At 41.8% G+C, this 12,745-nt stretch overlaps 1 protein-coding gene across 1 annotated transcript in view; it reads left to right on the top strand.

Moving 5' to 3' along the window:
- Positions 1-12,745, top strand: part of uba2 (ubiquitin like modifier activating enzyme 2) — a 43,360-nt gene that overhangs the window by 18,286 nt on the left and 12,329 nt on the right. The gene's annotated exons all lie outside the window — the stretch shown is intronic.

Below are 12,745 nucleotides of genomic sequence, written 5' to 3'. Positions count from 1 at the left end.
CAATACATGCAGATCAGAGTGTTTTGGAAAATGTCCCGTGTATGGTACTTTGTATGTATAGACTAATCCAATTAGACCACATACCTGTGGTGGCACTGCACTCAAACGCATTCTTTGGCCAGAGGCAAGCGTGCTTTTGGCAAAAACCCAATTGGTCAAAGAGGCATGCAGTGAGCGTACCACTTGTCCATATCATTTGTCCATACCACTTGTCCATACCACTTGTCCATATCACCTGTCCATACCACCTGTCCCATACCACCTGTCCATACCACCTGTCCATACCACTTGTCCATACCACTTGTCCATACCACCTGTCCATACCACCTGTCCATACCACCTGTCCATACCACCTGTCCATACCACTTGTCCATACCACCTGTCCATACCACCTGTCCCATACCACCTGTCCCATACCACTTGTCCATACCATCTATCCATACCACCTGTCTTTACCATACTACCTGTCCATACCACCTGCCCATACCATCTGTCCATACCACCTGTCCATACCACCTGTCCATACCACCTGTTCCATACCACCTGTCCATACCACCTGTCCATACCACCTGTCCATACCACCTGTCCATACCACCTGTCCATACCACCTGTCCATACCACCTGTCCATACCACCTGTTCCATACCACCTGTCCATACCACTTGTCCATACCACTTGTCCATACCACCTGTCCCATACCACCTGTCCATACCACCTGTCCCATACCACCTGTCCCATACCACCTGTCCCATACCACCTGTCCCATACCACCTGTCCATACCACCTGTCCCATACCACCTGTCCATACCACCTGTCCCATACCACCTGTCCCATACCACCTGTCCCATACCACCTGTCCCTACCACCTGTCCATACCACCTGTCCCATACCACCTGTCCCATACCACCTGTCCCATACCACCTGTCCCTACCACCTGTCCATACCACCTGTCCCATACCACCTGTCCCATACCACTTGTCCATAGCATCTATCCATACCACCTGTCTTTACCATACTACCTGTCCATACCACCTGCCCATACCATCTGTCCATACCACCTGCCCATACCATCTGTCCATACCACCTGTCCCATACCACTTGTCCCCCCCCCAGCATTGTACAACTGCAGTAATGGCTTCTAATTCTGGTTGTCAAATTATCCTATACATCAAGTTATGCCTATATGTAATGCTTTCATGAATGTGCCATCAAATATCTCTTCTTGTCTCTTCTCATTAGCAGAAAATTCCTACTGCTCTTTGAATCAGTTCACTGACTCAGAACTTTATTTTCTGGGCGTTTCCTGCCTGATACATGTATGTTGCATAAATGCGAGAATTGCACGAAAGCCAGAAGCTACCACTCTTTGAATTGTCTGCCGCCAGGGCACAGACGCTGAATTCAAAAATCTTCCATGGAGGTCACAAGATGAAAGATTTGTTGTGTAGAGTTTGTCCCATCTACTCTGTTGGATGACTGCAGGAATTGCACTTCTCAGCAATGGCACTAAACCCGGAGGCCAGCATACTTCGAAGTATCTGCCGGAACTCGTTATTCCTCAAACCGAAGATCACAACATTCATCCAGTTGTTGGTGTAATACAGGCTGTACACAATCTTGGGCTCATCTGACGGAAAGAAGTTGGAATTAAAAAGAGCCCAGACTACGGTGGTTGGCACCCAGGCCACTGCCACCACTGCAGACATGATTGCAATGGTGTAGAAGGATTTGGTGCTGGTTCTTTGTGGTGGAATTCCTCCCTCTGATGGTCGGTTCTCCTGGGCGACGCGCCCTGCTTGACGTCGAGAAATCACCAAAATATGCAAGTACATAACCATAATGGAGACTAGTCCAAAGGCAACAAGGACAGATATTGTAAAGTGTATCGCAGTGCTGATTGTAGCAATGCATTGGGATTGATCATATTGTTTTTGGTTGCCTAGCACAATGCTGAGAGTGGAGACTATTGCAGCACTCATCCAGCTACAGAGAAGTGCAATTCTGGATCTGTTGACAGTCATCAGGCGTGGGTAATGTAGACAGTGGGCAATGGCAAGGTACAAATCAATGGTTAGAAAGAACAGTGACAGGAAACATTGGCAGTAGAACAAATATATCAAGGTTGCATGCACGTAGCACAGAAATAACCCAAAAGGCCAGTATCCAACAATGAGTGAAATTAGTTTTGGTACCACTTCAAAAACACCGGTACCCAAGTCGGAGACCGTCAGAGAGACCATGAAGATCTTGCTGGTTGGCTGGATGTTCGACACTCGTCGTAGGACCACCAAGCACAGTGGGTTGAGGATCAATATTAGGATGGTGGTTGGAATGTAAATTGTCACAGTCAGGGTTCTCATTACTGTCCATTCCTCATCTTGAAAGACAGAAATATCATCCAAGCTTGCATTGTTTGCCATTTTGCTCCATCAGAGTTGCAGCTCGCAGGTGCCAACCGCTAACATAGTTTATCCTTTAATGCTTGGTGGCATTAAGGAGGACATACATGTTCCCTGTAATGCTGCATCAACAAGGCCTCTTTCAGTGCAATATCCTAAAATGCCAATTTGCCTGACATAATTGACACGTTGTGCATTAGACGTATTGAGGAGTCATGTGTATTGCATACACCTAATCCATTTGCTATTCAATTGGTCAAAGGTAGTGCCTTCAACTTGGAGGTCTCCTATTGATACACTGCTCCTTCCTAATGCTTAAGTGACATTTAATATTGTAATTGCCATGAGGAATTGGAACTACAAGACCATTCCTGCTTCAAGCTGGAGCCTTAGTGTCATTGTGTACGACATTGGCAGAAATTGAGACTCCACCGTCTTTGTTACGGCTGCCCCTTTTTCTCTCTCCAGATTGTGAAATTGAGGTCCTTTGTTTCTTTGTCCGTAGACACGAAAGTCTTGAAGATGTAGTGCAGTGATGGAGGACATTTGTCTGCAATATGTCTTTATACCCCTGTACATGTACCCTTGTATCTATGGGTAATTTCAGAAATTAGGGGTCCAAAAGTGTGACTTTTTGTGTCTCTGTTACATCTGACCTTTGTTATTTGGCAAGGAAATATCACCGGCATTGATTTAAAACTATTACTATTTGTTTGGCGGGAAACTTGCATTAATTCATCACTCTTGGAAATTAGAGACTGTGTTCTCAACTTACAAAATCACGTGTCAGATGTGACAGGGACAGGAAACAAAATGGACTCCTAATTTCTGGAATTACCTGTATCACAGAGACAGTGTCTCATTTTTAAAAAAAGTTTGTGTTCAAAACTCAATGCAAGGAGAAAGGTTGTGGTCTGGAAGGTCCAGCAGACTCAAAAAGAAAATCAACAGTCGTCAGTTTCATCTTGGTATTCTGTAAAGGTGTGACGCAGTACATGTACATGGGAGTCGGAATACCTATGACTGTTTGCTGTTGTATAGCATGTACACAACAGAGGGGAGATATGTCAGGATTTTTACAATAGGAATTTCCTGATTTCAGGATTCTTTGAACAAGCTTTTAACATTTTGAAAGTCCTGCGTTTACCATTAAGATGATTTTACGTGTACATATAAAAAGTGATCTACAAGACAAGGTGACTTTAGGCAAAAGCAATTAGACCCAACGTTGCCGTGAGGGCCCTCCAAACTTCTGGTGATTATTTTCTGGATATTGTATTTTCTTCCAATCTCGCACCTGACTCAATAATGAAATTCTCCAAGTTTACCAGTCTCAGCGTCCGTGTGTTTTCTGACAGCGATGCCAGTGATCAGTCGGTTTCTTCTCACCCCTGTGATGAGAATAATCTTGTCAACAACATCAGCGTCGCTGAAGCCGTTTTGCCATACCAAATTTAGTCCGAAAGACGATGACGAGACGGCCGAACACTGAGAGTATCTTATCAAATAACGAATGCCTTAGTATGGTGCATGGTTACTACATGGGCCATGGAGCAATATGAAATACCCGCCGGAACTTTGTCATAACTTTGGCCGATTCACATGCTGCTCTCGAGGATTTTTAGACAGATGATGACTTTTTAATAATCCAGCCCGGGAAATAAGGTTCTAATTCTGATTTAGTGTGTTTTTAGCTACACCTAAGCCTAATTTGACACCAATATCCTCCATTGTTCAACAACATATGTAAATGTTTTATTACATGCAACGTGTTGGCAAGGAATAAGATTGGCTAAATTTTCTTCACCTATCTCCTGACTTGGTATTCCAATACGGTTTTTTGTTTGGTTTTGGTTTTTTGTGTTCCATTTTGTCAAGGGAAAACAATAGTCAAAGGGGAAATCCGTCACAAGAAAACTAGCAATAATGATCAAGTTTCCCATTGTTGCAGTGTTCATAATTAGTGGACGTGCATGCGCATGTAAATTGATGTATTCTTTTGTACAGAACCAACAGATATACCGTAGATGTGATTAGTATTCAAATATTGACTGCTTTATCTCGCGGTACAGAACTAGCCTCCCTCGGTGATCCATGGGGCATTCTATTTTTCCCTCGGCTTTGCCTCAGGAAAATAGAATGCTCCATGAATCACCTCAGGAGGCTAGTTTTACTGAACCGCGAGATAAAGCCGTCAGTGTTTGTTTTATTTTACCTCCCAACAGATTCTGCCCAATTTAAGCTAAAAATTAATAATTAACCACTTCATGCCGGGGCATTTTTTCAATGTTGATGATGCTGGGCCGGCATGACTATCATTTTTTCCATTTTCAAAATCCTTCAAAAATTTATCATTTCATTTAACGGTCGTTTATAGCCGCAGGAAGTAATCTTTAGGCACTACTCTAAGTTGACAGGTGACCTTCATTGACGCCCGAGTATTTCAGCCAGGCCTGCAGTCTTGTAAACAGAGCCCAGATTGTGCGGTGTTGTATAACTGTCTTTTGTTCACGAACCTGGCTCAGTGCACTGCTGACCTCTTTTCAATAGGGGCCAGATTAGTGTGCAGCGGTGCTGTGTAGCTCATCGCTGCGGTGGTGGAGCGCTTTTGTCCCCGGTGGTAATCCGCTCGCTCTCAATGCCCCAAACCCTGGTATACCATTTCAAAAGAAGGCTGGATTATCACCACTTTTGAGAGTGAAAAATGTCGGTAATGCCCAGCAGCCTGGTCTTTTGTTCGGAGTACAGTCTTTTGTTACAGGGCCCTGTTTCCTTTGTCCAAGTTCGGAGACCCCGGCCACGCATAAAAACCATTCATATGCAGCAAGGTATGAGATGGAGAGAACCCCCCCTGCTTTGTGTTGGTTATTGTCTCGCAGGAATCTGGGGAATTCCTTTCAGACATCTTGGGGGGAATGTGTTAAGTAACAATAGTCTGGAATTTGGATAGGGATTGGACATGTTGGGGGGTACCCCTCGGTCTCATTTCTTGCTGGGTATAAAACCATTCGTCTTCGATTCCGGAGTCCCCGGCAGGAAGTGGTTAAACACCAAACTGGAATTTACATTCATCAAATATAATTCCAGAATTCCAAGCGGAACAGCAGCACTTGAATACAGTCATTAATCAATGTTGTACAATCCTTGTCAGGTAGCAGTATCTCATCACTCTACTTCGCAAAATTTCTGCAAATTGAGTTCAAGAAAAATTGCAAGAAATATACAACAGCTGGAAGATTAAACTGAAATGTTTATGCCTTCCAATTTTCCATCTGTTCAACTTTAAATTAAATATTCAAATATCATTTGAAGTACATTGAAAAGACTCAACTCCTAAATTTTTTTCTGAAGTGACTTATTGCGGGCAAAATAAGAGGACTCTTCATTGTAGAAATTAACTGTGCACCCATGGAAATGGAAAGTGCGATTGGAGGTTGCATCAGCATTAATGTTCACATTAGTAGCCACTGGCGACGAGGTATTTAAATTGCCTGGGTGAACTGGTGAATTAGCCATGTCTCTCAAAATAAGGGATTCTTGAGATGTTGTCAACAATGGGGAAGATTGACCCAGTGTTTGGCTAGGTGTGAGTGCTGGGAGCTCCGTATGAGATGACGATTCAGCAACCGACTGTTCAGAGTTCAAAGCATCAGCTAAAACAGTACTCATATTACGTTTCTTGCTCTCGTTCTTGTGGCTGTAATTCTTGATGCTCGTTTATGAGTGATGGCCAGAAACAGCTATGATGTCTCTAGATTCGAAGCCAGCATTATCAAGAATTGTGACATTTGTAGCTCTGAAGCAATGGTTAGTATACACCTTGCCACATTTTGCTTCCATGGAAATAACCTTCAGTTTGTTGGACAGATTGCTTTTTTCCAAGTGGTGCATTACAATACCATGTGTCTGAGCTGGTGCAAGAGTTATCTTTCGGTCTTTGCCAAAGAGATTCACAGTTGGGATGCAGCTGTTGTATGTACAGGAGAAACGTGCTCACAGGACAGCAGGGGTTCCAGGGCACTTCATACATACATGTACATGTAAGACCTGCTTGGCTTTAGTCGTCATTTTTTGTCAGGTGATCACGTTTTGTGATGTACAGTACCGCAGCCCGTTGGAATCAGTATGTATTTTGTAAGAGTGTGCCGAATATTCAAATAACCGAATATTCGATTATTATTTTTTAATTTGAATATTAGAATGCAAAATTCATGAAGAGGGAGGGATAATTTTCTTTTGTTTTTAATGAAAGAAATTGTACTATGAAGGCTTGTTCCAAGCAGATTCAAATGAAAAGTGACTGAAACTTTGCAACAATTAAAAATGTACATTATTCATTAAAAAATTTAAAAGAATATACACTTTCCACAGGAAGGGAAGTATTATTCGTTTCTTAAATCGTGGCTGGAGATACTATCAGACATGAGAAGTTATTACAGTGATAATAATTTACAACTGTGTGCATTATTGCAACTGATTTTGTACATGTATATGGTTCTCAGCAAACTGCCAGTTGGTACGACCGAACATTCAAATATTTGATCGAATTGAAGGTTGAATATTCAAATAGTAAATTATTCAAATTGACTCAGCCCTAGTATTTTGAAGTCCGTCTTTTTCATGTTCTTACATTTTCCCTGACTCAATTGCAAAAATAAATTATACTGTCTATGAACACTTTGTTCTGGAGACCAGCTGGTGTGCGGTAAATTTGTTACAGGTGAAGCATTTATTTTGTCCATGTTCTCATTTTCTAATTTTTTTCAAGAGAACGAGTACCACTTTGAAGCACCTGTTGGATCGCTCAAATTCCTGATCCTTTACAACATCAACTGGGTTGCTTTCTCTGTCTTTGAAATGTTTCAATAAACCATACCCGATAGATTGCATTGATTTTTTGATGTAGTAATTACGGTCAACCTCCACAAAAAGTCATCAAGAGCTATGTTATTCATTTCCTCCACCACCAATAATGTTATGCCTCTTGTCACTGCAATAACTGGAGAAAATGTTCATGCAGCATTTCACGCTCTCTTTAATGTTCTGTGAATCAGCAGAGTCAAGAAATTCTTTAAATTCCTTGTCAGAAGAGCAAATCTTTGGTGTTCCATTTTGCAGTTGTGCAATGTTAGAATGTATTGACAACGATACACTCCGTGACATGGTGGCATTTTAAAAGGGCACCTGACTATTTGCACCTTCGTACTCTTGACCTATTAAACATGTAGCTAGTAACCTACATGTAGTTGAGCAGGTTCGAGAGTGACAGATAAAGGTTTACGCAATGAGCCAAAATACAACCTGGGTATTATTCATCAGAGTTGTAACGAGTCACTGATTTTTGTGACTCAAGTCGAGTGAAGTCATTTTACAGCAGAGACTCTAGTCGAGTCATCTCACCGAGAAGTCGAGTCGAGTCATTTATTTTGCCCGAGTCAATTCGAGTCACAAACATTTGGACACATAATAAATAAACATCAAGAGACAGAAATTTGTTTGCTGTTTTGAATTTATTAATGAGGAGCATAGCACAACATTTGCTAAGTGTGAAAAAACTGCACTCAATAAAATCACTCTGCAGGTTTCAGTAGTTGCTTATCCCAAGAGAAAGCCCTGGAGATTTGCCTCACCAGGTGTCAATTTCATAGAGATGCCAAAGCAAAACATTTGCTTAATTGCAAAAAACCGTTGCTCAGTAAATAAGGTCACCGCCCCAAGCTCTCTGTATTTGTCTTGCTAACCAAAATGTACAACTAAATACCATTCAAAACCAACATACATCACATGGAGTTTAGGCCAGCAACCTTATTTTATTGAGTAACGGTTTTTAACAATTGGGCAAAATTTATGCTTAAGCAGCTCCATGAAATTGGCCCCTGGTTGCAATAGCCACAATATTCAAACCATGTATCCATGCAAACATGTGCTGATGTAGGTACCAGAGTTGTAACGAGTCTCTGATTTTTGTGACTCGAGTCATTTATCTCCAGGGACTCGAGTCGAGTCACCCAAAAATGCGACTCGAGTTATTACAACTCTGTAGTTCATTCTTTCGTTGCTACGGATATAGTTCTTTTTCAAAATGAGGCTGCATGGTACAGTCTTTTTGGAGCAGTGGTATAAAACTTGTAAAACTAGCAAGCGTCACATAACACACTTTTGGCCAATCAAGATACAGAATTTGTGGGTGAGGTGTTAATAAATACACTAGTGCCTACTGGTACAGGATTTTATATACAACCTTCACAATGGAGGTCTATTTTGTTCTTTGGTCCAGACAAAAAAGACAAGGTCAATACACATGGGGGACAGGTACAAGGCTGGCCCTTTAGTGTGCCCTTCTGTTCCTGTTTGGAGGGCATGGTCACAGTTTGAAAATGAATCCTATCCTCTGATTCATGGAGGCTACCATACCACAAGGTTACTTGGCATCTATCAACTAATCAGTCTCGCTCTTTAGCTGACAGAGTATACTTGTTCTGTCATTGTTGGGATTACACATACATGTACATGTTTGTTGAAACGTGTTTTGTCCTCACAACTTGGCCTCCACTTTCCTTGTAACAAAGAATTTATCCCTTCGGTGTGGTATTTGATCAGGGTAAAAAAGTTTGCTATCGGAGGTGTCTCAAGCTTTTACTCCCATCTCCTGGCAGTCTGAACGATTGGATTTACATGTAACTCAGACTAAGTCATCAGTGGATAGTAATAAGACTGGTGCTGGCAAACAAGCAGTTTATTTTTCTTGAGGTTCAGTGAGAGGACTGAGTCGTATTTGTATATTTCTGGGGTTTTTTGTCCTCCATGCTGCAAATACGGCATACAAGCTCTTTTCTTCAGCAGATACACTCTGTAGATGGGCCACTTTGTGCTGCTTGCTCGCATACAAGTGCTATCAAAAAATGGGGGATGGGGCTATTCAGTAGACAGACCAGTGCATCGGTCTTTCAGCAAGTTCACAGCCTGGAGGCCTTGTTGTCGAGAGTTTTTCAGTCTACTCTGTCGGATAATGGCAGGAATTGCATTTCCCAGCAATGGTACCCAAGCCATAGGCCACCATACCTTGGAGTGTCTGCCGGAATTCCTTATTTCTCAAACCGAAGATCACAACATTCATCCAGTTGTTAGTGAAATACAGGCTGTACACAACCGTAGGCACACCAGCCAAGAAGAAATCTAACTGAAAAAGAGCCCAGACTACGGTGGTTGGCACCCAGCCCACTGCCACCACTGCAGACATGATTGCGACCGTGGAGAAGGATTTGGTGCTGATTCTTTTTGGTGGAATTCCTCCCTCTGCTGGTCGGTTCTCTTGGGCGATGCGTCGTGCTTGACGTCGAGAAATCACCAAGATGTGCAAGTACATAACCATAATGGAGACCAGTCCAAAGGCAACAAGGCCAGATATTGTAAAGTGTATGGCAGTGCTGACTGTAGAGTTGCATTGGGATTGATCATATTGCTTTTGGTTGCCTAGCACAATGCTGAGAGTGGAGACCATTGTAACAATCGTCCAACTACAGAGAAGTGCAATTCTGGATCTGAGGACTGTCACCAAACGCGGATAATGTAGGGAGTAGGCAATGGCAAGATACAAATCAATGGTTAGAAAGAACAGTGACAGGAAACACTGGCAGTAGAACATATATGTTAAGGCGACATGCACGGAGCACAGAAATGACCCAAAAGGCCAGTATCCAACAATGAGTGAAATGATATCTGGCATCATTTCAAAAACACCAGTACACAAGTCGGACACTGTCAGGGAGACCATGAAGATCTTGCTGGTGGGCTGGATGTTGGTCATTCGTCCCAGGACTACCAAGCACAGTGTGTTGAGGATCAGTATTAGGATGGCTGTTGGAATGTAAATTGTCACAGTCAGGGTTCTCATTACTGTCCATTCATGCCCTTCAAAGGCAGGCATATCATCCAAGCTTGCATTGTTAGCCATTTTGCCCCATCAGAGTTGTAGCTCGCAGGTGCCAACCGCTAACATAGTTTACTCTTTAATACTTGGTTGCACTCAACAGGACATAATGCCTCAACAGCACAGCCTCTTTCAACGCAGAATCCTAAAATGCCAATTTGCCTGACATACAAGTATGATTGACACTGTATGCATTAGGCAAATTGAGAAGTTACGTGCATTGCATACACTAAATGCACTTTGCTCTATAATTGGTCAGAGATACCACCTTAAATTCATTGTCTTCCCACGCTGCTTTCTTCTGATATGCGTAAGTAGCGTTTCATATTTTAATGGCCATGATAAATTGGACCTAAAAGCCCAATCTTCCTCCTGGCTCAAGACTCTGTGCCACGTATATGATATTTGACAAAATTGATTGAATAAAATGGCTCTATCCTCTTTGCGATGATGGCCTCAGTTTTTGTCTTGATTGTGAAAGGAAGTTCCTTGGTTTCCAAGTGTTTAGACATTGACATCATAAGTTTTTGATTGAATGGAATAAATTAGAAAGGCATAAGATTTGCTGTCATTTTCCACCGACCTCCCCACTTGGTACAGTAGCTCCTTTGTTGGCTTTTGTATGCTCTATTTAAAGAACTTTTTCATATGTGTAGAAAGTCTTAGATTAATTAAAGGAAAACAACCATGGAAAATGGAGAGAAGTCTATTACCAGATGTGTTCCTTTGTATAGAAAAATTATAACTAAATACAGATACACGGTACATCACTGTTATTCCACTGGTGCCTCCCGTTGGGGTTTACACAGCCTACATTGTGTTGGTCTATTTTGTTCTCTAGTCATGACAAAGATAATGAGGTTTGTACACATATTGTACAAGGCTGGACCTCCTGTTCCTGTGTGGATGGTATGGTCAAAATTTGAAAAGAAATCCTCTAGTCCCTGGAGGCTGCCGATTCCCAGGTGCAGATGAGGTCAGCTGATAACCTTCAACCAGAAAGAGCCTTTTTATCATTGCCCACAAGGATTGCCTCATGATTTTTTGACTGATTTCACTGGCTCCAGGATTGCTGAAACTTTAATGAATATGCATCAGACTTTGATTCAGACATACATGTACCAGTGTAGTAGGTTCACATTGAGAGATTGAATTAAATTCAGAGACTCGTATTAAAATTATATGAACTGCACTACAATTTCCTGACTGATTCACTGTTGGGCCTAGACTCACTGAAATACACGTACAGGAATATCAAAGGACTTAGGGGGCCTTGGCCCTGCATGGTCTATTGTACTCCTGTGCATGTATTTTAACATACATGTATGATACCTGGTGCAGACAAGAAGCAGGATCTTCTTATGGTTGCTTCTGTATATATTTTATTGAGCATACATGTACATGAACAACGACAACATTCTGGAAACACAGAAACAGATGGCGTGCTTGATTAGGAATCTAACTCGAATCGATAAGTCTCAAACTATTCACTTTCCCTAGTGTCAAAGGTTAACATAAATTGACATTCCGATGGAATTTATCAACTACGTCCGATACAACTGAACTAATTGCTAAACCAGATATCACTATAATTAGAATGAAGCTAAAACTGGAATTAGTGGGCTGGTCATGAATAAAACAAATGGAAGGCAGAGTGAAAATCAAACCATTAAACATGTTGAAATGTGACAAATTTGAGTCTAATTTGTCTAATGTCATTGTATGTACAAACCCGGAATCTATTCAACGGGTGAGCCAGACTTATTAAATAAATTACAAGCAACATTAGCAATCGCTAATGCAATCTTACCTTATTGTACAATTTATTCCGTGCAATTCTAATCTTAGATAAAATTTTCAAAAATTTCAATTTTTCTATTTACTTGGTTTTCTTTTCCCGGACTTGTACCATCACACAGGATAAGACCAAACAATTCAAAATGCGAACAAAGAATTTCATTGTTTATTAAGTTACGCGCAGACGCAACGCTTCTGCGCGCTGTTACACGGCAGTCCAGCTGTTACTCAATCCAAAACTTCTTGTCCATCTGTGCATTGATTGAGGGCACATGAGCTACATGCTGTCTGTCATTGTACAAGTGCCCTCATGGCGTACGATGTACATGTATTTCTAAGGTCACTAGTTTACATGCATGCCATCAACATTTGTTGTGACTCTGTACAGTGTTAGCTTGCTTGTTCTATTAGTAATGTCTAAGTAGACCTGTTTCTTACAAGTAGACATCATATTACCACTCCTTCAGGTCTTGCAGTAAGTCTGCAGGATCTGCGTGCTTACAAGAGATGAAGCTAATTACCTGCACCAACCAACGATCTTCCTTGAGATGACACATCACATCTGGAAATCTGCCGCAAATTGGTGCCTGATGCATGGGTACCAGTGGTGTTCAGTGGAG

This window comes from Acanthaster planci, linkage group LG06, assembly GCF_054643075.1.
Source record: "Acanthaster planci isolate LZ-2023a linkage group LG06, COTS_SCS, whole genome shotgun sequence".
In the NCBI taxonomy this organism is placed as follows: domain Eukaryota; kingdom Metazoa; phylum Echinodermata; class Asteroidea; order Valvatida; family Acanthasteridae; genus Acanthaster; species Acanthaster planci.
The sequence above is the reverse complement of the archived record's forward strand: the minus strand, read 5'-3'. Positions and strand labels throughout refer to the sequence as shown.